The sequence below is a fragment of the Gasterosteus aculeatus genome, chromosome Y (genome assembly GCF_964276395.1).
Source record: "Gasterosteus aculeatus chromosome Y, fGasAcu3.hap1.1, whole genome shotgun sequence".
Classification (NCBI taxonomy): domain Eukaryota; kingdom Metazoa; phylum Chordata; class Actinopteri; order Perciformes; family Gasterosteidae; genus Gasterosteus; species Gasterosteus aculeatus.
The window spans coordinates 10,186,625-10,212,854 of record NC_135709.1 but is presented as its reverse complement, the minus strand read 5'-3'; the positions used below and the strand labels follow the sequence as shown (position 1 = coordinate 10,212,854).

The following is a 26,230-nucleotide window of genomic DNA, read 5'->3' as shown; positions in this document are numbered from 1 at the left end:
GCTTTAATTGTCTTTTAATTCCTGTATTTTATTTCACTTTATTGTATGAAATGTTGCAATGTGAAGCACTTTGAGTCTGCCTTGTGTATGAAAACAATGCTATACAAATAAAATTGCCTTGCCTTGCCTTAAAGCCGGGCATTCTGCAGATTTAATTATGTATAAAAATATTATACTTAATGAAAACAATCAAAAAAGGAACGCATTATATCAATTATAATGCAGTTAGAATTTTGAGTATCTTATATTTCCTTACCGTCCAGGTCGACGAGTATTCTGTGTTCTGACAGATGTCCTTCGGTTCAGATAGTTTAAATCAGGGTTAGGGTTATACGGACATTTAAGGTATTTTCACAACATCCTCAAGTTTCCCAACTTTGTAGGTGTCATCAGGTTGGAACAGGACAGTGTGGCCACTGCTAAAGCTGGCAAGTTCTAAATCATTGAAACAGTTGCTTGACTGAAACCATGTTCATTTGCCATGACAATTAATTAAGTAATTCTGGGTGGTTTTTGTTATTGAAACCGTAATTTACTCTTTTGCATTAGAGACTCATGTGTGCTTCAATTTTAACATCAGTTATTGGTCTCAACATCTAAAATTCATATATTCGATTCATGCCCTCAAAACCTGGATCTTGATTCTTTCGAAAACCTTGCTTATGACATTAGATGCACAAGTTATTCAAAGTTCAGTGTGCCGAGGGCATAGATTGGGTTTCAACGCCAAACAGTATGTATACAATATATATCCTTAAATCGGAGTAAATAGATGCAATCATTGACTGAGATTAGGATTTGACTGGCAGCAAATGATGCATAACATCAATTAAAACCCATACATTATCGAGTAACTAAATATGCATTTTAACTTTTTTTACTTTTCAACAGCGTCTCAATGTCTGCTTTATTTTGCAAATGTATGCATTTGCATTGGCAAATAATGCATTTTGGTAATGACAGCTGATGATGCAAGATATGAATTTTACTGTTCCATATATTTTATACACACATCAAAAAGCATTTATGTTCACGGTTTATTCAGAGAAATTACAGACCGCATGTGAGTTCACATCTGTCTTCAGACCGGCGCTGGCGCTGTCAGAATTCCAATGAGACGATTACCGTCTCTGCTCACTCAATTCTTTTCATCCAAATTTCCTTTTCTTCAGTCCCACATCCTGTCCTCACATATCTGGCCCTCTTCTCTCCCTCATCGCTGCCTCCTCACAACTCTCCCATGTCTTGTCAAAGTCAGGATAATGAGATAATATTGCCAGTGCATACGCTTGCAGGTGGATGACCCTGTCAATGCGTGCATACGGGTTTGCGTGGTAGTGACAGAAAAACGCGCTTTCTACAGTCAAAAACAACCATGCACGACTTTGATGGTAACGACAGTGGAAATGAAGAATGTGTCTTGCAGGTGATAACCGTGGCACGCTGGGACAGATTTGAAAATATTTTTCTGCATGGTTGCTGTGCCTACTTGAAGATACACATCAACCTCTAGTGGAGAGGATTCAACTTGCTCAGTGGGAGCACTTTACTTTAATATTGTTATTCTTAATAGTTTCCTTTTATACTTGTAAAAAAGAAAAGTGGTCCAATGGAGCCTCTCTGAAGACTCTTCGAATCTTCCTCCTTCTCTTTTACTTTTCTGCACAAAAAAACTCCCTCTCCCTCTCCATGACCTCTGTTTCCTCCTTTTAAGCCACGGCATCCTGCAGTTGATTGGCTGTGGGTGAGGGTGATTAGTGGCTGCAGGTGGGAGGGGGCAGTGGAGATTACTGCATGGTGGGTGTGTCAGAACACCTGTGGGAACACAACTCAAAATACACACACACACACAGACAGACACACACACACCCTCCCCCAAGCAGGCCGAGGCACGTAACACACGGTTAAGCTCATTCAGAAGTCCACTTCTCACCACATCCACATGCAAGCGTCGTCTCAGCCAGATAATCAGAGTTAGGAGGCTTTGGCCACTTGGATGAATGTACACTTAGTTCAATCAGGAGAGACTTGGTCCAAATTGACAAACATTTATAACACCTGTATAACAATAGTGGACAACCTTGGTGATTGGACTAGTGAAGAAAGGAGCTGATGAAAACCAAGGCTGAGTGACGAATGCCTGACAGCTGGCTGGAGGTGCCTGGAGGTGGAGGAGGATGGCATCCGGTTTCGCTGCTGAAATGACACCTGACAGCCACAACTGAGAGACCCCCTTTAAAGGTTTAACAGCCACGATATGATTGGTTTAGAGACACAGTGCCGCACCTGATTGGTCGGTTGTATACACTACACCTGGACACCCGATATCAGCTGATGGCATAATGCTGGGAGACCAGCTGAGGCATGAATAAATCACGAGTTGCGTAACGGAAGCCTTCCTTCCTGAACTACCGCTTTTCCATTTCAATGTTCAGTTGGGTCTTCCCTGGAAAACAAAGGAGGGGACAAGAACATGCAGAAAGAGATGATGCTCAACCAAGACAACCTGTAGTCTACCAACTAGACAAGGGCCGCGTTATGTGACCAAGCCCTGAGTTTTATATACTAAAACAGCGCAAATACCAATCTCTGTCTCTATGCCTCCTCGATAAGGAGTGTCAAAACCTTCCTTTCGTCCGTCTAAGCTCCTTATCGATGGATTTTTGTCTTATTTTCCACAAAAAGGTCATTCTCTCAGTTTTGCTCCCTGTCATAGTCCTGTATGATAGGAGGTGCAGTAAGAGAAATAGGGCATGTATTGAGCTTGTTAAACAAATACATTATTATTTTGTTATAACTAATGTTTGTTACAGTGCAGTGTTAATTTCGTCGACGAAAGCTATGACGAAAATTTTTTGTTAACGAACCTTTTTTCCATGACTAACGAGACTAAGACGAAAACGATCTTAAATAAAAACTATGACTAAGTCTGTTCTAACTTTCGTTAACGAGACGAGACGAACATGTTGGTGGTTGATGAAATCACGATACTTTTTTCCCCCTAAATTCGCACTCAGCTGACAGAAAACAGACAAAGTACGGCGGATATTAACGTGTCATGATGACGTCATCCACGAACCCAGAACGCTCGCTCGCATCCGTGCAGCGGTGGTTCTTGTGCACCGACTACGGACCGCGACGACTATTTTACGCTTCGGCGAGTTTGAATGTGGCTTCGTTAGTGTGGTGGAAATTTGTGGATTTAGCCCATGTGAGAAATCAAAAGTATCTTGAGCTTGCTTTGTGATTAAGTATTTATTACTAACTAGAGTATAGGAAAAAGATAAAGAATATAGAAATCATCAGCACAAGTCGTAAGCACAGACAGAGGTCAAATGACTACAATTCAGCTGAAAAGGGACAGAGGTTCCTTCCCCCAAAAGGAGCAGGAAGATCTGACAAAGTCAAAGAGGAGAACAGGAGGTTTTATACACTTAGGGGGGTTTGTGCTGCCTCAGGACAGGACAGCCCACCCCTCAAGAGGAATGTGGGAAAAGTAGCAGATGATGTAGGGGTGACCCTGTGACCCTCCCTTTATGGACCCAGACAATCAACAACATCTAAAAGGTCAGTCAGGGCACGCATGTTTTCATCTGTGTCTTATCTCACCCTGGACTGCCTTAAGTCACCGGCTCACATCAAAGGTAACATTCCTGAGAGCCTCACCCCACGCAGGCTCAACAATTTTCCCCCAACATCCCTCTCTTTTTGTCATTTTTAGACAATCAGGAATCAACTTAAGAAACTCTAAACAACAACCAAATCGAAATTAAGAAAGAAAATTAAACAACAAAAAAACCTCTTAGAACACACATCAGTGGTGTAAATTCACGAAGATTCAGAACATCACATCATTAACTTCTAAGTACTTTGAAAACTCTTGCTAAACATTAACACCATACATGCTGTCTAGTTACACACAATCCTCACACTCATCATCACTGTCAGAGCTATCCGGATATGGTGTATGGATATGGAGTCCATTTCTGAACCGGACACCGTATAGTAGTACTTGTGTGTTCAACTGATACATGAGTGCTAACAACCTTCCTTACAAGAGCTTTAAAACAGTTACAATTAGGGTTATAACAATTACAGACAGATTAATGCCCCCTAATTCCCATAGCAGTTCCTTGAAGAGAGAAGGTCCCTATGATCCAACAAATGCCTGTATTTCCCCAAACGGATTCCAGTCGTGGTCATGCAATTCCTTACTGCCCCGTTCTGTGTCTGCCACCACATCATAAACTGATGATGTTGCATCGGAGATGTAAGCGCAACATACAGTATGAATCACTTTGCATACCAAGCCTTGTGAGGCCAGAACGAGGTCCAGAGCCATTCTATTTTGTAGTACCATGTGTTTGATGTAATTTACTACAGTCACTCGTACCTAGAGAGGAACCACCTAGAAAGTGATAACGTTGGTTAAGGGATGGACCGGAATCTAACCAACATCACTTTAATATTATTAAATTAATACCTATAATTAATTAATTAATATCTATAGGTCTATTTTCATGATTGAACCGCTTAACTGCAAAACATACAACTTCCCCCTTTTCACCTCCATAGGCAACTGTGCTTTGCGCTGTTGTCGCCGTGTGCAGTGGAGGAGTGTAACAGTCTTCATCATTACTCACAAATCGATGAGATAGCTCAGGCCACCCCATGACATCCCAGTCGGCTTCCGTGAATGGAACAGGAACCAGCATAGGTGCTCTAGATGAAATGGGCATATGCTAACATATCCAACAATTAGACATTCCTTTTGTTAGCAAAATCCTTCATAATAGTCAACGCAATATTATCATGCTTGTACGGTGGTGTACGGTTTGGAAGTTCTTAACATTAGGCTTACTTGCACGCATACTGCCAATCTAACCGAGTGAAATGGGCTGGTTCTGTTGTACAGTCTGCAGGTTGAGCGCACCAGAACGGTATTCCCCACTCGTGTGATATTTAGGGCTTAGAGTCACCGTGCAAGTGTCGTTTGTCTGAGTCCTAAAATCCTCCGAGTCCAGGACTGACCAGCGACCTAAGTGCGGCGTGCTCAGCCGTGACATGTAAACTTTACAACCCTCCTTCTCAGTCCCCCCTCTCGGACAATTGAGAGAGATCAACACTTGCCTCCAAGTTGCTTTGGTGGGGGCTGTTCTGGCCTGCAGGAGGTCAGGGCCTGTGGTTTAACGGCCTCGTAAATGATTTCAGGTGGTACTGTTTTAGGCTGTGTCTCGCTGACAGGCCGGTAAGTTCTTTTGCATGCCTCCCTCCAGTTGCTGGAGCCAGTGTGGGCTGGTATCTCCTGACACGATCGTGGTTTACTGCACCAGAATGGTGGATCTCCTAAACCAAATCTTCCGGGCACCCACACAGTACATATTCTTCTCCCAACCTGGCAACATACACAATTTCATTTAAGTGACTTTCTATTTTAACCCATGCATCATGTTCGATTGTGTAGAGCAAACACTCTGTCTCGTCGCATTGTTTTGCTGGACAGTGGAAACTTCCTGAAATTCTCTATTGGAGAGGTGGAGAAGGCTGGAATCCGTGATGTTCACATAAGGAGGTTGTAGTTCATTGATCGTGAGGGGAATCAGCACAAATGTTGCCAGCGTCAGTGATATGCACATGTTCATTCTCAGGCTCCAACCATGCTTCCTAAGTGTTCTTTGGCGCTGGAGATCTGTCTTTTATCGCTGTTCTCCGGGTGGCCGTCGTCTCTGCCGTCCCTGCCGTCTCTGCCATCTCTGCTGGGCCCGTTGGTGTCTTGGAACACTGCAGTGGGGGAGGGCTCTCCACCCTGCAACCCCTTAACCGGAACCAGATGGATGTGCTCCTTCGCCTCCTGGATCCGGGATGCGTTTGCAGTGGCTGGCGTGGACCCACGTTGCTTTCCCTTCCACCTTACTGCCGTCTCCGTGGTCAGGGGTACTTGGAAGGGCCCCGTGTAGCGTCTCTGCTTCCAGTGCTTTCTCCAGTGATCCTTAATGAGGACCCAGTCTCCTGGTTTCAGGTGGTGCTGTACCTCTCCGTGCAGTGCTGAGAGTGAAGGGGAGAGGTTAGCACAATATCTCAGCATGCTCATTTATAGCAGTGCACATCCCCCCTTTGCCCACGTGATCTTTTCCGTGAGACAACTTAGCATAAATGTGGAAGAGAGCACGTGGCAAACAGGGCCTACTGTCTGGCCCTGTCCAGATTCCGCCCTCAAGAATGGCACCAGATCGCTTCCACAGGGAACGCTCCTGTGCACCGGCAAGAGGCTGAAGTGCGGAAAAATCGGCATAAGGACTAGGATCGGTCGGTGTGGAAAGCATGTGAGCCAGGGGGAAAAGGAAGCCCTGCGAGACTGCCTTTTTTGCAGCCGCATCCGCGCCCCTGTTCCCTACAGATACAGGGTCAAGAGAAGAGGTGTGAGCTTCATGTTTAATGACTGCAATGGCTCCGGGTAGTAAAATGGCATCCAGAAAAGCCGACACAAGGGTATGATGTGCAATAGGCTTGCCAGATGACGTAAGAAACCCCCTGTGTCTCTAAAGAGCTCCGCACCAAAAGAATAACATGAATCAGTGAAGATGTTAACTGTTTTACCTTCAGCTGCCTTACCTGCCTCGGCAAGTGCAATCAACTCTACCGCCTGTGCTGAGAAGTGTGAAGGAAGCCCGCCACTAACAAGTGTGTTGTGTGATGTAACCACTGAAAACCCGTGTCTGGTGAGCGAGAAGCGGAGCCGTCTACAAACAGCTCAAGATCTGCATTGGGAAGAGGTGTGTCCAACAGATCAGGCCTTGGTATGCATGTCTGCTGCAAGACTTCGACACAGTCATGAAGCTCTCTGTCATCTGCAGTTGGAAGAAGTGTAGCCGGGTTAAGGACATTGCATCGTTTGACAATTACGTTATGTTGTAGGATACCTGAACCATCTCTGAGCAGAGAGGTGAGAAGTCTTCTGGGCATATAAGATATGAGAGACAGTAAGTGGGACATCACAGAAGCCCACAATGTCATGATGCTAAAATGTCTCTCTCGGCTGCTGCCACTGCTCGCAAACAGAGAGGAAGACCCGAAGCAACAGGGTCAAGTTTTGAGGAGAAGTAGGCAACAGGCCTAAGTTGTCCTCCATGAAGATGACACAAAACTGATGTCATTTAACAGTCCTTCTGGTCTATGAACTGAGTCTACGGTAAGTCGGGTCTCGGTAGGCCCAGAGTCGGGGCCTGTGATAAGGAAGTCTTTAAGTCCTGAAAAGCCTTTCCAGCTTCAGTAGTCCAAGTCAGTTTGTCATGCTCGCTGAGGCCTTTACCGTGGACCATGAACGAGAGAGGTGCCTCTCTCTCTGAATAATTTGGGATCCACTGTCTACAGTATGAAGCCATCCCCAAAAAACTCATAATTCGTTTTTTGTACCAATTGAATTGGCCCAATACGTTTGGGAGAGAGGGATTTTGCCCTCAGCTGTGATCACATGTCCCAGATAAGTCACTTGTTCTAGAGCAAATTTAAGTTTTCGTAGGCAAGCCTTATGTCCGTTCTCTGCCAAATGTTTAAGTAGCCAAATTGTATCAATTTTACAAGCCTCCTTTGATGGGCTGCAAATCATCATATCAGCCACATAATTTAGATGGGCCGACCCTGCAGGGAGTTATAAATTATGTAGATGTTCCTAAGCGCTTCTGTGGAATACACCTGACTTCCGTGGTAACCCACTGGACATCCTATCCATTTATAGCCGCGCCCAAAAAAGAAAAAAAACAAACCAAACTTATGTCTTCTTGTTTGGGTGGCTATACAAGTCTGCGTGTTATGTGTATTCCTCAACGAGCTCTACTGTTCTGTGTACACTTACTCGTGTGATCAACGTAGTGCGATCTACATTACCACTAGCGCTATATTCTTCATGAGGATCCTCTGCACCCGGTCTGAACTTTAGGCCGAGACACACCCATGCAACCATGGACCAAGATCCTGTATCCCAGTGAGATGGTTTAGCCAATGAAATGTGGACTAGAATCGAGGAACACCTTTTTTTTTTTTTTTCTTTGGGAAGGAGAGAGAGATACAGACACCGCAGCAGCCTCCTCTGACCAATACACATGCTTCAACCATAATCTCTCTTTCTCCAACTTTTGGTCATGCCATACGTCCACATACCTTCTATCTCGCCCTGTGCTTACATGGGATGTGCAATGTAATGACTGTTCATGCATGTAATCTTCTACCGTGTGTGTATGCGCAATTTTACATGGTCATGAGTAATTAATGCATCAAAGTATGCCAGTAGTTTTCATCCATATACATACAGGAGGGTTTTTGGACTGTAGTTACACATCTAAAATAATTGCAATTTAGTTTTTTTAGTTTTTTTTCGTGTGTGCCATCTGATGTTGAGCTCAAACACAATGCCAAATGCTCTTGAGTCAACTACAAGTGTTACCGGATGGCAAGAAATCGTCAACGTTAATTATGGGAATTTCTGAATATAACTCGACATGCAATCTAAGATGTGTGTGTGTGCAGTTGTGTTAGCTATTTGTTCCGTTTTTTAGTGTGTGTAGGGTGCGTTACTTTCTCCTCCGTGATGGGGTGCTCCGTCTCTGGGGTCCGCCCCTCCCTCTGCCTCCCTCAGTCAGACGTGTGATGTGTCTCATCCTCATGTGCTCAGGACACTCTGCTCGCCAATGTCCTTGTTGTCCACAATTGTAACACACGTTTGGATCATAATTCCCGTAAGTCCGATCTGCCTCTGCCACGATCTCTTCCATAACCTCTTCCTCTTCCACGTTGGCCTTGGGCAAATTGTTGGCACTGCAAGCACGTAAACATTGCATACTGAGCCTGTTCAAAACCTTTTAGTTTGTCCTCTTTCTTGTGTAACTCATCTTCAGCGTGTTCAGCGTGCTGAAGGATGTCTGCAAGAGCACACGTTTTCCAGGTTACACATGATCTCTTCACCATCCGTATAAGCTCAGGTCTCATCCTGCTTATCAAATGTTCTTTCAGATGGACTTCATATGGCATCAGGGGCTGTGCCCCCATTGGATCAGGTCGCTTAAGGCCACTGTGGATGTAAAAAGCTGTCGTCAGGCGTGCCAGGAAGGACCTGCATGTTTCTTGTGGCCCTTGTGTCATAGAGGTGACGGTGGGGAGGTTCAGTCTCAGAGGAAATTGTTCTTTTACCAACACAATGAGAGCATCTACAGCACTTCTAATGTCCACATCTGTGCCGTGCTCACAATCAGGATCTTTAAGGCGAGCAGCCATTCTTGTGGTGTTGAACACACTCTGAACCTTGTGATAGCCATGTGTCAGAAGTCTGCACATCAGACGCCGCAGCTCTGACATGCTAGGATGGTATTTTCTAACAAATTGCTGAAAATCAGTCTCCAACTTAGCAATATTGTCCTTGGGACTGCAGACGTGGCTCATTGCCTTGGTCACATCGGCATCTGACCAGGGTCTGAGAACCAGCATCGGCCCTTGCGCCCCCTCGACTGGAAAAGAAGCTGCAGGATCGAACAACGTCTCTTTTTTTTTTTTTTGATCAAGGCCCACCTTTGTTGAGCCTGCGAGCGGATCACAGTAGGTGAAAAGGTCGTCTGGCTGGTGTTTGAGGTTGAATCTGGCTTCCCTCCTGGTGGGCTGTTGTCAAGCCGAGGAAAGGTTGCTTGTGCTGCTTCCTGCCGTGGAGACTGCGGGCTCATGAAGGCGGGAGCTGGAGGAGCAGTGAGGGGAGGGGGGGAGTCCAGATCCGTGTCCACCAATATCCGCAGGAACTCATAAAAACAAGGATAAAGTGTTTTTGGGTTAGAAGGGGTACACGTTTCAGAACTTTTTGTAGGATCTTTGGTCTTTAATGAATTAAATGCTACCAACCTCTGTCTCTCCCTTCTCTCCGACTCATACTTCTCGTCATCTTGAAAGCTTCCCAATCTGCCTTACATACCACATTCTTCTTCTGCTTTCTTCCCGACAGGCCTGCATGCTGAGCTGCATCGTTCTCCTCCTTCCCCCTAAGTTGCAATTCCAACTGCTCCAAATGATTCTTACTCAAACTCCCCTTTGAAGGAAACCCCAATTCAACCCATTTTTGTATTTGATTCAAACTGCCAGGATAACGCTCTGACATAAATTTACACAATAGTGGCAGGATATTAGTCTCATGGTTATCACCCGTCTCCCCTTTACTCTGAACACTACCCATTTAGCTATCTGTATCTGTATACCCGGAGTGTACGCGCCTATAAAGGTGCGCACAAACGGAGAAATACCACATGCATAACTAAGGCAAGTCAGTGACCGTTGCTTTCTCTGGTCACTCAGCCTACTGCATTGATCCAAAGTTGTGCCTGTGAACTTCAGCCACAGGATGTTGGAACCTTGTGATGAATACCACAGGTGACCCAGACACGTCTGTCTACAAGACACACTCGTTGTGAGATAGGCCTAAAACCCTTTTGTCATGACTCTGTCTGGCTTAAAAATGATTTTCATCTCTCACCGCGTTCTTTGTTTCTTTTCTTGAACTGGATGGATCGGCAATCCGGGTCTCGTCGGGACGGCAGCTTCTCACCCTCAGGGAGGAATCACTTATACTATATGGCCTTCTGTCCGTCCATCAGAGTCCAGATCACGCGTCCATCCCATCCTCGTCGCCAAGTTTGTGGTGGAAATTTGTGGATTTAGCCCATGTGAGAAATCAAAAGTATCTTGAGCTTGCTTTGTGATTAAGTATTTATTACTAACTAGAGTAAAGGCAAAAGATAAAGAATATAGAAATCATCAGCACAAGTCGTAAGCACAGACAGAAGTCAAATGACTACAATTCAGCTGAAAAGGGACAGAGGTTCCTTCCCCCAAAAGGAGCAGGAAGATCTGACAAAGTCAAAGAGGAGAACAGGAGGTTTTATACACTTAGGGGGGTTTGTGCTGCCTCAGGACAGGACAGCCCACCCCTCAAGAGGAATGTGAGAAAAGTAGCAGATGATCTAGGGGTGACCCTGTGACCCTCCCTTTATGGACCCAGACAATCAACAACATCTAAAAGGTCAGTCAGGGCACGCATGTTTTCATCCGTGTCTTATCTCACCCTGGATTGCCTTAAGTCACCGGCTCACATCAAAGGTAACATTCCTGAGAGCCTCACCCCACGCAGGCTCAACAATTTTCCCCCAACAGTTAGTTTAGCTCAGCTGTCTCGGTTTAGCTGACTGATCAAAAATAGCTGCCAAAATTAACACTATTACAGTGTCACAAACTTGAATTGACTGAATATATTGTATTTGCGTGGGGGCAGTGATGCTGGACTCTGGTCAGGACAGCTCGCAGGTCAGGAGTCTGTTTTGTGGTTGAGATGCAAAGAACATCCCAGAGGTGGCTGTCAGTCATTCTGTTTGTCAAGCTGCTTTTGTTCCGAGCAAATAGAAAGAATGTCTGCTCACATCTGTATGTTGAGCCGACCGGACTCACCATTCTTTTCGCGTGGGGTCTGATCAGAGGAAACTTGACCTTTTCCAAGCGCGAGTAGAATTCAGGTAGGGAGAGAAGCTGATAATGATTCTTCAGAGAGTCGCAAACAGTGTGATTTCCTTCTCAATGACAGAAAAAACTTGGAAGCTCTAACTGAATTCTATGATGAGAGATGTGATCACAGACACGTATTCTCCTATTTTAGCAGCGACCTCGGCCTTTTGAAAGGCACGTTTGATTTTGGTCAAAGTGCGCTACATTGAAATTGTGACTCAAAGAGACGGCACATCGCAGGGAACGCTTTCATGTGCACACACAGCTGTGGTACCAGCTGCTCTTGGCCTTCCAATCACTTGTTCAGTGTGTTAAGCAACGGAGGGTCACTCAGCTCATGAAGAGGTCGACTTTCAAAAACGAACTGCTGTTTGATCTCAGGGAATAAAACTGCTGCGTGGCTTAACATCAGACTGGTAGAGTAGGTTTAGAAAGCTTGATGCTCTCCGTGGTAGAGACCTCATCACATCGCCACCCTGGACTTTCTTTGCCCATAGAGGCCATTCCTCCGCGCTTGCCTGTGGTTGCTGGGGTGCATCCATTGTGACTTAACACGGCGTGTCCCCTAGAGTCCTGCTTGTGTCAATTGCCTTTGACACAGCTTCAAAAATGTCTTTGCCAGTTGTTGTCCCCCTTCAGACACCCGAGATCAAGCAAATTCTCTGGGACGCAAAGGTTATCATCAACTCCCAGTAAAGAAATGAGCAGCTGTGAGGCATCCGAGACATCTGCGCTCTCATCACATGCAATCGCAAAAAGTCAAAAGCACAAGCTTCATTCATGACAGTTGAAGTTAGCCGACGAGTCTTCAATTCGGCGCATAACTATTTCTGGACACGCTAACACCGTTGAATATTATTCATACAACTTTAGTGAGGCTCTGTTTTATGAAGTCACCATATGAGAAACATTTCCCATTTAGAATAAAGAGTTGAGCTGCTTTGTAACTGGCTATGGTTGCGTTTTCTTGTGTTTTGTTGGGTCAAAATTATAAGCTTGCTGCTGTTTGCTTAACTTTCTCTGCACCAGCGTGATGTAAGGGTCTGATTTTTATAAAAATATAATAATTCCTACATTGTACTCTTTCTCTATAACCGTTTCATTACAAATCTAACAGACATACTTGATCTTGTTTTCTTCATATAACTTATTCATATTTCCACCATGTCTGACATTTTCTGCACTCATTTGCTATTTTACGTCTCTTTCCTTCCCTCAGCAAATGATTGCTTATTATGAAAAAAACTAATACGAACAATACATTCATCCTTTTGATGCGGGCTAATTAAAAATAAATGGGGGGCCAGCAGGTTGTAGTTTAGACACCCTTGTTCTGGATTGTATGTCCGTATGTCTGCCCGTATCCAGTTCAAACATTGGTGCTCACGTACCATGCTGTGAATGGATGGGGTCCAGCCTACATCCAGGACATGGTCAAACCCTACATCCCGACCCGCACTCTCCGCTCTGCAATCTGCAAAACTGTTCGTCCCTCCCTCACTGAGAGCAAAACACTCGACTAGATCACGACTCTTTGCTGTCCTTGCTCCGAAATGGTGGAACGAGCTCTCTGAAGACACCAGGACCGCAGGGAGCCTTCACATCTTCCGCTGGAAACTAAAGATACACCTCCTCAGACTCTACCTCGACTAAAAGACTAACAAATTGTAGCACTTAAATTGTACTTAAAGCGCCACTTTTCTATGGCAAATTGTAAATTGGCTTATTTGAGGAAATTGCACTTTCTTGTTTCTTGTTCTTCTGAGTTTGTATCCCTATGGTTGAATGCACTTATTGTAAGTTGCTTTGGATAAAAGCGTCAGCTAAATGACATGTAATGTAATGTATGTGTGCTCTTTCGGGATTGGCTGACAGCCTATATGGATTTAAAGTTAAAAGAAAAAAACACTAAAAGTGAAAAAAACTTCCAAATCCAAAACAATTAGCTGAAAAAAACGTAAACGTCTTTCACAAACTAAACTGTATTTATTACAGTTCCTTCGTTCCTTTAGCCTTTAGTATTTAATTGTACTCCTTCATTCTGTAGAGTCCAGGTAGTTGTGGAAACCCCGTTTGACGACAGAACACAGTGGAGGTTAAGACCTGGTAATGACTGTATTCCAAAGCACAGGCCTTGATGGAACCACAGCGACTTCCATTACTCTGCGTCGACCATATTGACTGGCAGGCTTGTGGAAGGGGCCTTCATGACAAATGGAGCCCTGCGTGCAGCCCGTCCTGGCATTGTTATACTAGGTGCATTACTGTAAGTGAGTCAACAGGCAGTGGAAAATCACTCAAGCACAAACTGTTTCCAACTCCAAACCTCGTCAGAGGGAAATACCTCAGAAGAAGAATGATGTACGCTGATCCCGTGCTGTGCCTCCAGTCTGGCCTCTCTTCTATGACAACATAATACAGGACCAGGGCCCATGACAGAGCCGGGAGCTCATCTCATAAATCAAAATCAAGTGGAGGTTGAGTGGTTTAGTGAAAAGTCACCAGACTAGAGGGAGCTGGATAGGGAGACAATGTTTGGATACAAAACAATCAATGGACCTTGTTTGTGAAGAATGATAAAATAGATGAACCTGTGGTGTAAGTAGCAGAAGTCCAATATGGTTTTGTGATGTTTTAGTGAATCACTTGGGGCTTTTTTCATCAGACTCCTAGTTTCACAGCATTAAACTTTTGGAAGCTTCTGGATAGGACATGCCGATGCAACATCACTCTAAACATGTAAGAATATACAAATTGACAATTTGCTCATCAAGGCACAACTATAAAACTGCTGAAGATCACTTATTAACGTGAGACGGTAGGAATGACATGCAAATTTCATGACAATGTTTTAACCCCCCAAAAAGGTGTTGAGCTCCACCATACCAAATAACACTCTATATTTGGAATCATACCGGCAGTGAAGAAAAACTAATCACTAATAACTTGAGCTGAATAAGACAATAGCTATGATGAACAGAACAGTGTATTATGTGACCTTATGTTAGCTGAACAATGCACCCACTGATCATTTTAAGGTAAATCCGCAGGACCCTGATAGTAAAATATAGCAGAGGTTGGTGGAAAATGTTGATAGCGGATTTAAAGAGTGGAGAAATACATCTGTACATGAATGCTAACTAACTGCGACCCTGGTAAACTGCTTATCAAGACAGATCTCAGCTTGAATCTGACCAGACATCACTCTAGTGTTAAAAAAGGGACACGTCCAAAGCCTTTTGTCCTTGCCCATTTCCACTGAGGACCATCAAAGCACCGCCGAAGTCCTGCAGAGCTCCACAGCAGAGCGTGGCCGCTGATCAATCGGCTTCTGACAGACGTCTATGATTAAACGGCGGTTTTGGACATCCATAGGTCTTATAGATGATATTTAAGGGAATCTGTAGGGGCAACAGTTGGAATGGTTATATGTGCAGATGGTGGCTGATTAAAAAGAGTCACTCCCTCATTTGTAGCGTGGATCCAGTCCAGCGCATTTGGACAAGTGAATTAGTGGATTATCTGCATTGACACCGTGTTACCGTAAGCAGTTTTTATGGTGGTGACTCACGGGAGACGTGGAGGAGCAAAAAACAACAGCACTGCATCGGCATCAAATACCAAGAGAAAGGCTGGCCTATTCATGTCCACGATGGTATTTACCCTCCAAGCCTCCTTCGCCGATATGAAATTAGCACAATGGTGGGAAACAATCAATTATAGCATCCTGGTTTTCCTTTGTTGGCTTTGTGATATCTGAAGAGCAGCGTTTCCTCCTTGACAGCCATGTTCAGCCTGCAAAAATTGACAAAGAAGCACCAGGCGGATCTCTGAGAGCTGACCTTTAGTGCAGAACTGTGACAACAGGATTTTTAACCACCGTATTTTTATGTGGGGCGGTTGGGGTGGGGGGGTTCAACAACGGCGCTATGAAAGAGGACAAATCCCGTCATGTCATAGAGACGCCCGTGGCGCTTCCTGCTAACTGACAGTGAAAGTGCGCCTCCTGACTTTGGCCCTGACTGTCTTAGTATAGTATTAGGGAAATGTTAGTGCAATGATGGAGCGGGCGGGGGGGCAGTAGGCTCCACAGGCCATGTATTAGATTTGAGCTTTAATCTCTATGTGGGGCAACACAGTGAGCCCAAGGCTTCCCAGAAGACATCTCTCTCTGTCTCACTTTGTGTCATTGGCAGCAAATGCTTGAGGTGACATTTATTTTTTAGGTAATTTCAATTTCACAGCATAAGAGATGCTTTTTGTTCAGCTCAGTGCAGGACAAGTTTCAAAAGTATTCCTTATTTGTGGTAGTATTAAGTAGTAAATTATACAGTCACATGTATTATTACATTATTTTTTACTTTTTAACCGACAGAGGTAGATTCTGATTACTTTAAAGTTAACAAAGATAATAACAACAGATGTTTTAGTATTTTTACTCTAAAATGTAAATGTAAATAAAATCTAAATGATAATGAAAAGAAGCAAAAAAGCGAGGACAGAATGTTTCTTTTTCTATATGTCATGAATAAATTGGTGCCTTTGCCTGGGACGGAAATGCAGAATGCACTGAATGAAAATTATTCCAGGAAAGCACATTGACATCTGTGGTTGGCGCTGCACACCTCGGACATCAGTGGGGGAAAAAAAGGCTCGATGTTAAAAGTAAATCAAAGATTTTTACCGTTACTAAGTGAATGTTTGTTTCACGCCATTGAATAAATAAAACCCCAAAACTCCTGCCTTTGTTTCCAAAATGTCCTCCTGCTCAACTGTGACGCCATCGCAGTGAAAGTAATCTGTCCACAGACACACAAACACAGAGTGACTCATGAGGAGAAAACAAAAACCCGACAACACGCTGTCGCAGCTGGTGATTAGACGGTTTGTAATCAAATGGAAATAACCTTTCGATGCTTGCTGCATTAAGAGATGTGCTAGCTATAATAGAAAATGATGTACGGTCTGTTGGGAGATTGTATGTATTGTGGATCGATCTATGATTTTATTACAGCCGTTCTTCTAATGAGACAAATATTGTTGCTGTGGAATTTCTCGAGCCAGGATTAGAGTTGGAAGAGGAGGAAATGTGAGATGCAGGTAACATGCCAACTTCTCAATTTCTGTTTCATTACGGTCAGAAAACTGCCCTCTCCTGCATCACTAAACATGTACGACCCTTCAGTCAGTGAATATTATGAATATATCTTTTTGGTGCTTGTGTGGTGTGTGCATGTGCGCTCTGCCCTCCGGGTTTTTTGCTCTTACTAACACAGACGTTCTGAGTCATTTATCAGTGAGTCACACACAAACACATTAAGATACATTGACCTTTAAAGAAACAACAGGTACAATTTTGAACAGTAATTCAAAAAACTGCATCTATAATCTAAATATGATAACTAAGCAGCATGATAATGGTAATAATTCTCTGACACAGTTACACAGTTGGTGCATGCTTTTACACATCCTATAAAGATTCAGTCTCAGTCCATCTTCCATCCGTCCATCTAAATATTATTTGGTAATAGAAATAATATCACAGCTGTCTTTTTCAATTTATTTTGAATGTTAATCACAGGATTTTAACTAGTTCACCACTGGCCTAAATCAGTATTAAGTCAGAGTAATCATGTCAACTAGTCAGTTTTAATGAACTTTTAATTAATAACACTGACAGCTATTTATTCAAAGTACAAAAAGAATCCTGCAAGTTTGTCACGTCGGTACGTCATGTGGCACAATTACTCCCTATTTTTGCATTATTCATGTTACTTCATTTAGTTCAGAGGCCCAAATAACTCTGCTATTAAAATACGAGCCCACTGATAATTTCATAATGGCTATTAGTTGTATTTCATATGGATCTTTGTTACTCAGACAGGTATTGTGTGAGCTGCCAACTCTGCCTCCTATAAAATTACTTTCACAAACAGCTAAATTACATTCTCAGTTACGTTTCGCAGACAATGTATGTAATACATGTAAATTGAATAACATTTATTTGTACTGAAACCTACTTAACAATGCAGTTTCACTAAAGGGATCAAGTGGTGCAGAATTACACACTTTGTTGAAAAGAGAAATGACTTGATGATCTTTTAACTCCACAGTTCCATCGGACTGTCCACTAAGGACACGCATGGCTTTGTGTTGTGAGGTAGTTGAAAGCCTGATGCCAACGCAAGGTTGAAAGGTCTGCTTCTCATACAACTTTCAGAACTTTCCCTTAATGATGATCATAAAGTGAATGTGAACGATCAAACAACCAAGAGGAAGAGTGGAAGAGGGAGGATCGTTTGTCTTCTTAAGACGAGTGATGACTCCAGCCGCGGAATATTTGGTGGCGATGTCTAGACTCTAATGATGTCAAAAGTCTCTTGATCTCTCGCTTTGTGAATAAAGTTTACCTCCATGTTTGACCAGGCGGTCAGTCTGGGACACGGCCGGCCAAGGAGATGAGGGGAAGACCAGAGGAGAAGAAACGGATGGTGATTAAATGGCTGCAGTTACAAAGAGCCTATCTCTATAATGATTTTATTATGTTATTGTGTACAAATGAAGTCTACTGCAAGGCGTTCCGTCCCGAAAAGGGACTCGATTCCCGAGGGGCCGCCCAATCCTGCAAGATAAAGGCTTTTCATCGGGGGGCTTGGGTGGGTCTTCATGGGACGAGTGGTGGGTGGACGTCCAGTCTCAGCGGTCCCAGGAGTGAAACTACAGCACACAGGAGTCCGTCGCCGTGAAACACCAGCACAAGAGAACCTCTGCAAGTTGGGTTTTTGGACGAAGTGGGCGGGGCTTTAGGGCGGGCAGGGGAGTTTACCTTGTACCTTGTCAAAATTATTTTCAATGTAGCAGCACTTTCCTTTGTTTTCAGGTTGTTATGAAGCCGTTGACATTACAGGCACGCAGAAAGTGGACTCTGCAGAAACTCCACGACACTTAGTTTCATGCTTTGTCACATTTCTTGATTATATATTAATGAGCCATTAGGATAGTGTTTCTCATATAAAGCGACATTTGGCCTAACATGTACTGATCATTCAGGAGATAAACACACTGTACACACAGTTCACACATTATATTCTGTGCAACACTTTTAACATCTTATAATCCATATTTCTCATTGAGCCTGAACGCTCTATCACTTTCTTGATTTTTGCCTGCAGATTTAAAGGTGTTTTTATTGGCCTGTTAAATTCAGTGATAAAATCCAAACTTTTGAAGGATTTTTTTATCACCGAACAAACAGCAGCTTTATTCTTTTTTTTTCTAACACGCAGAGCATGAGAAAAAAAGGTTATAGATTTTTACTCTCAACATTGTCCTCGATGCGTAATACACAGAAATGTGGCAAAAACAAATGCAGCACCAGCGGAAATCAGCAACACATAAGACTGATAAGACATGTGTTTTCCCACCCAAGGATCCTGCTCGACTGAGCTACAAAAGCACGTCCAAAACCTCTGGTAAACCTGTCCAAAGCCCGGCCAGGAGAGCCACCCGACATAAGATGCTTTTGCAAGTGAGGATCGAGGATCACAGCCATCTCTGTGCCGGACTATCTGACTTCATTATCAAACAGCCGGATGGTCCCTGTTAGGGATTTAAGCCAGAAGTGCACCCGTAGTCATGGAATTATAATACATGTAATAATGTTTAATGCTAGAATTGTAGTTTGTGATGTTAGATATTAGTTATTACATTAACATGTTAGATGAAGTGAATGCAATTTGAATCAAACACAATGTATAGTCATTTAAATCATATAAACACCGTACACATTAACATTCTGTCACAATGTGAGGTTAAAACCTGGGGACAGATGCTAATTGCCGTCCTTTATGGATTTCTCCCAATTTTATCTCCGAAGAGGGTTTTTGGGGAGTTTTTTCTCCTGTCAGGTAGTAAATGAACAACTTAATGTAAGGCAGCCGACTGAGGCAAATGTCTTGAGAATTGGACCACATGAACTCTTTTAGATCTTATGATGAAGTGTGATGAACGGTGATCATTAATGATGTGTTGTAATTAAGGCGTACTTGTTAAAAGATGAAGACAAACTATGCATGCTTTGTTATATTCACTCATTGAGGTATGTTACAGCTGCAGCTTCACACCTCGACGTGAAGGGGACAATACAGAAGGGGACACTCTGAAGAAGAAGCCAATGACATTCAAAAGCACCCAAGAAGACACACCTCAAGAGTTTTCAAACGACCAAAGCGAGGAAAGGACTGTTAGAATTTTCCTGCAGCCGCTTTGATAAGTCGCTTTAGACTTGTTCAGAGAATTCTCTATTTTGCGAAATATTTTACTGTTCGCTTTGTATTTCACTTTGTAATTGTATTCCTTATAATGTTGTTTAGTTATTAAATACTTTTTGATTTTTGAATTTAAGCAAGCTGACTCTTTTGATTCTTCGTTTCCGGCCGGGATGAGAACAAAGGAGTGAGGCCTCCCTCGAGAGCTTTCCGAAACCCTAAAATCACACATATCTGGGTAGAGATATAATACTATAATTCCAAAGGCAAAATCATACTGAAAGGTTTTTTTTCTTGTGTGGCATCTTCATTTACTCTTAACCTGCACCATATATACTGATATTTACATATTTGGACAAATCTCACCAGTGTTCCCTTTATTATGACACCTAGATTATTCACACAGACCATGTGCTTGCAGCGATATACTCTCTTTTTTTTAATGGTTAAAAAAAATGGAGGCCTAAAAATGGCTTAGTGCAAATGTTGGGGATAACGCATGCTCATTGTCAGGATTACGCTTCAATTAAGTAAATAGAAATTCAGTATTCATCTTCAGTCTAAAACCCTTTGCTTTAGCGCCCATTAAACCTCCCTCAGTGCATTAAGCCCAGTCAGTGCAGATTGGCTTGCGAGCTCCACAAGCCATTGGTGGAGATTCAAAAGTTGGGCAGTGTTCTTGTTTAGGGAGACCAAATAAGTGAAATGACTCATTTCACAGTTTGGGTGCATATATGCACAAGTATAAAAAATATCTTGAATATGTTTTTGTCGCCAAATGTCGACTCGCTGCACAGCAGTTGTCTGGATCGACCAGGTAACAGGGAAATGCATTCTGGGATGCATTCTTGCTTTAAAGATGTGAAGAAACCTGCACCCAAAATGAGACGGACAGAGTCTAACAACCACTTAAATGTGTCGTGCATAAATCAGGCAGGACAAAGAAGGCAGTGAAGAGCATTACGGCTCATTTCTCGGCGGCGTTGTTAGTTTCAGTAATTCTCCTTATTTTGGGAATAATATTCACCTCCCCCTTCTCGGTACGGTTCTTTCTTTGATGTTCTACTTTCTTTCATTTCATTTATTTTCGTCTGGTGTGACGCCTCCCCCAACATAGAAACGCTCTCTCCCTCGCACACACATCCCTCCCTCTCCGAGTCATCGCTGAAGTGCTGCCGTATCACTGATCTGCACGCCAACTATAATCTTCTCCACCCTCCTTCTCAACTGAAGCATCTCTCATTCACTCCCATTTCAAATTAGTTTTGTTTTTTTTCCTCCAGATGAAAAATCACCTGCTTTTCTGGGAAAGATGGTAAGGATGGCCGCTGGCCGCCGAGCCACCTTGCTCGGTGCAGAATTTTCCCAAATGACAACGCTTTGAGTAATGTTCTAACATGTTAAACCGGGCCTGAAACGGACACCATTACAGTGTGAGATTTGTTGTACAGATTACAGATTTACAGATTATTGTTCCATCCCCAGGCAATGATCTGTTGAGGTTAGCAGACTTTTTTTGTCTTCTTTTCTCATAGAAAAAGAGAGCATTTGTTGTGTGCAACATTTATCTAACATTGACTTTTTGTGGCTTTTTGAACAATGATATTATTACAGCATAAAAAGGATTCTGGGGAGAGCCTGGATGAATGAGACCTCAAACCATTTGACTTCGACACTGAAGGCTGTCATCATGACTGCTTTTTGCTTTGATTTCGTACATACTGTCAAAGCGTAAGCGAGTAGAGGAAAGGTTAAACAAGGGGTCACTATTTTTTGCTGATTTTTGCTCATTTGGACCAAAGCCCAACATGGATATCTGTACCAGTGGGAGACTATCCAATGATAGCCAGGACATTTCACTGCAATAAGAAAATCCGCAAGGTCAAAGAAACCCACAACTCATCTGGATAATAAGTTTAAAGAAATATTCCTCATTCATGCACGGTAGCCCTGGTGTGTTTAGTAAGCGTAAGGGATTCTAAGATATAAATGTGGTTTAAACACCTTCATGTTTGCTGCTTTGGATTATGGTCATCTTGGCTTTTTTCTGTGGAAATTTTAGAAACGTACAGAGGAATCAGTGACTGACAGTATTTGCATGAATAGGTTTAATTGAAGGTGCTAGAGGAAACATAACGACTCAGCAGTTATTTATTACCAAGCGCCTCCCCAGTAATTCTTTATTTCGGTTTTATTCATGACATAAATAAGTAAGTCCATCCTACCTATTCCTTGAGCGATGAAGGTGAATTCCTGAAAGGGTCGCTGTTGGAGTAACCCTGGCCACTAGCTGTGTATTATTTACACGGCCGTCATAACCCTCAGTGAACCCTGTTGCAATATAGACAATTGTACAGCGACCCACAGTTCACCTCTCTGCATAAACATCGATACCGTTCAACCGATCGCTGAGTATCAATACTGCCGGGTTAAGATTACGCATTTAAGGATTCAATTCAGACAGCAAGAAGAATAAATATGTAGACTACAACCATGCTTTCCAAATGAAAAAGGTTTCTCTTTATGTATATGGCTGAAATCCTAATAAGGGGAGGAGGACTAATTGGCAGTCAGCAATGAATGACCCCCTCCCTCTTCCCACCAAACGCATAAACTCACAAATGCACGATCGGCCACACACACACACACACAGACACACACACACACACACACACACACACACACACACACACACACACACCTGCATGCATGAACCTGACAGCAGGGAGGCATTCAGACCTGACCTCCAGCGGCCGGTCCTCTAACCCGCAGGCTAATTATAAACCTCATCATGATCTGTGAGTCCTGTTCCCTCATCACATTTATTCTGCTGTGTGCTCAGACGGACTGAGGATGGATGTCAGCGGCGGAGAACAGAGACGCGCTGGGTCGATGTACGTGTACACCACTCACATTTTAACGGTGCGCAAACTCTCGCAAGCTTTTTCAACCTTTTTCAACCTTTTTGCTTTTCTGTGATTTAATCACTGGATTGCTGCCCAAAAAATGGTTGGTCAGATATTTAAACAAATCAGAGGACAAATATCAACGAACACCAGACATCAGCTGGAGGAAATGTTATTTTTTGGGCATTTGTTTAGCGAGTGACGAGGGAACAACTATGGGATTATGTGATGAGAAACAGTTTGACATGGAGACATAGTAATAATAAATAAGGCATCAAGTCATCAAATAATAGTAATATAGGAACATATAGCACTTATTAAAATACACTGTGTAGATAAACTCGGAACTCCACCTCCGTCTTATTTGTCTGTCTTTGTGTACACACAATTCTATTGATAAAAACATCCATTCTCCTGTCTTCCTCTTTGTGGTACATCGGGAATCTGAAATATTTGTGGAAAGTTTGGGGAGTTCAGTCTTGGAAATCTCTGCCACCACCCCAACACAAATGAGGTACAACATTTGTTGTTATTGTACTCGTAAACGTAAATTCTGTGTGTATTTGAACACATGATTCACCGTCTAATATCGGCCCCCCTCATAGAGACTATGAATAAATATTCCATTTGAATGAAAGCGGACAGCAGGGTGGCTCGCGGGTAATAGACTCCCCTGCATATAAAGAAAGACCTATAAGTTGCAGCCCGTGTGGGTCCTTGTGGTGCGCCGTGTGCTTCATCTCTGTGCTCTCATTGGCTTCACGTCACAGCCCGCAGACATGCGCAGGTTGGAAACTATAAATAATCCTGTTGGTGCTTCTCTCTCCAAACCCCGTGATGGACGGGTCACCTGTGGAGGATCGTGTCTCGTCTCTCACCCTGTGCATGCTGGGATACACTTCAGCCTGCCGCAACCTGTATGGACAGATGGATATAAATGGCCGTGACATTGATGAGCATGTTAATGATTGAGGTGAAGATAATCTAAATTTGAAAATGGAGAACTTTTTTTTTTGAGGGAAGCGGTTATTTCAGCGTTACGCCGTCGTACTTTTAATGGGCAAATACAGAGTGATGGGATTTGAGTGTCGTTAATGGCTTGCAATTAAATATGTTTTACTTCATTGGTCTTCCTTTAAACAGTCTGGAAATACAGTCTATTGTAAGTAAAGACTAAAACAATTTGCACATTCAACTCCTTTTGCAGCGACCAGATTCATAACCAGGCCAACATGTTTGCAGTTTTTGTGGATTTGTGATTTGTTGCAGAGGAAGTCTTTCCCCAGTAATGATTTATAATTATGGCTGCTAATACTCAAGCTATTAAAGGATTCATACACTGCTATCGATGGTAATTTTCACCTGTAATTGCTGCCTCTTTCTGTCACAGATAAATGTGAGAACGTTATCTAGATCTCTGTAGAGATTTTAAAGCGTCTTGATGGAAGTTGTGGCCAACAAAGCGTCTGTTTTTGTGTTATCTGAGTGTAACCTCACATCTTCCCGGCTGCTTCTGCTCCTTGAACTTTGCCTCGACCTTGATGTGTTTAATAGATACTAGAGCAGCTCAGAGACTTACAACTTGTTGTCAAACTGTCCATTTTAAATGAATTAAAAGTTGTGGTGTGAGAGAGAGGTTGATCTGACAAACTGTAAACCTTCTTCACCGTCTTCACTGACTAGACAGTGTTGTTTAGATGATATTGCTTCTCCATCAGGGATCTTCTGGGTCCAGGATTTTAAAAATACTGTCCACTACACAAATCCTATGGTGTGCAATTTGTGATGTTTGTCCCCCTGTCAGCTTGTTTGCTGGGCGTCTGATCCTTTACGTTGGATGTTGCTTTATTCAAAGCATGAATCGTATGCAAGACCAGATCCTCATGTGACATCAGAGGTCAATGAGGCATTTGGACAAACGGTGAAACAACACAATACGTTGGACGTATGAGGCAAAGACTCTACTAAAAGTTCTACTTTGGCATTTGTTTTTTGTTTTTGATGGAAATACGGGCCTCTAAAATCAGCTCCTCAAACTGTCAGTGGTGAAGAGCTGAGAGAAACGCCAAAAGACAAACGGAGGAATCAAATCAAAGGAGTTGTGATGTTTTCCTGCTAAACGGAGTGTTCATTTGCATGCGTTAGCATCAGATCTGTCTTTGCCATGAATCATCTTGTGCGGTCTGTGAGTTACATTAGAATAAAGTCTGTGTCCAGCCTAATATTGCACAGGACACCTCGCAGAGCAGAGGATCCCCTGTGTAGTTATCAGCGTTTAATAGCTCTTTCAATTCTGACATTTACAGCGTTTTGCTCTTTTTAATACTTTCCCTTTGTGATTTACTCTTCAGGAAAATTGTATGGGAAATGACATGGTAAATACTTTCTCTACATCTTTATTCCAGCCCCTTCACTCACCCCGCGGAGGAAAACCCATACACTGTAAACCCGGATTTTGTTTCTAATTAAACTTACGAGTGATCATTACTTATTCTTTTATGTTTAGTAAAAACCTGCTATCATTACTAAACAACATTAGTTGTTTGTACTAATAAGCTGAATTCATTGCACTAATCATTTTTAGCACAGATAACTCGGTATGTTTACTTTTGGAAGAAAGGGGAGGGGCTAATTCAAAAAGCTGCTTGGTCACGTGACCAGACCAACGTCTAACGTGCGTCCAAGAGGCTCTTCACCTGGCGGGACGAGCACAGGCATCGGCAGACGGAATCCAAGAAAGCGACCTTACCACCTCGAAGTGGAATGGTTAGTATGTAAAATAACTATTGTAGCCTAGTTATCTTTGTGGGAATGTTTAATACCCAAAAGCTTGCAGATAATTTGACGCAGATTTTATTTCCGTCTAATGTTATTGTTTGAACCTGTGCATGGTGTTAATACATTCTTATTGCTAAAACTAGCTAGCTAGCTACTCAAAAAGTGTCAGCTGAACTTAAAGTTAACTTAGTGTTAACAGTCTGAGGACGGCTCACATACTGTTAGTTTGTTCGACTGTATCCAGGGCTGTAGTGGAGGGTAAACGCACGTAAACGCCGTTTACGCACCTCTAGAATTTTTGAAAAGCGTTTACGCACCTATAAATAGCGTTTACGCACCTCTAAGTGGCGTTTACGCACCTCAAAGTTCCCTGCGCCTTGTATTCTTTCGTTGGTATAATCTGAAATAAAACCGCTAAGACTACGTTTCCTATTGTTGAACATATAAACGCCGTAGTCTGAATCATGTTCATCTGCGCTTTAAGCATCTGTCTGTGAAGCAAGCATCCAATCAGTGCCTTGCGGCTGCAGCAGCGACACCAATCAGGATCCAGGAGGTATGTAAACATACACGTTGTGGATCAGCCCAGTGGTCCCCAAGCTTTTTTACTTCACGGACCGGTTTCATGTCAGACAATATTTCGCGGACCGGTCGAGAAGGTCCGACGGGGGGATGTAGTAGTCGTTGCGGGCGGAACGACCGACGAGGGGGGGGTAGTTGCGCTCTCTCCGATAAGAGAGCAAGAGCTTACCA

At 43.1% G+C, this 26,230-nt stretch overlaps 1 long non-coding RNA gene across 1 annotated transcript; it reads right to left on the bottom strand.

Annotated features, from left to right (window-relative positions):
* Positions 1-1,162: 1,162 nt before the first annotated feature.
* LOC144391225 (uncharacterized) lies at positions 1,163-11,174 on the bottom strand. Its single transcript, XR_013455122.1, has 2 exons — positions 10,505-11,174; positions 1,163-6,045 (listed from the first exon to the last, which is right to left on the bottom strand). It is a non-coding gene; the product is annotated as an uncharacterized LOC144391225 (long non-coding RNA).
* Positions 11,175-26,230: the final 15,056 nt, after the last annotated feature.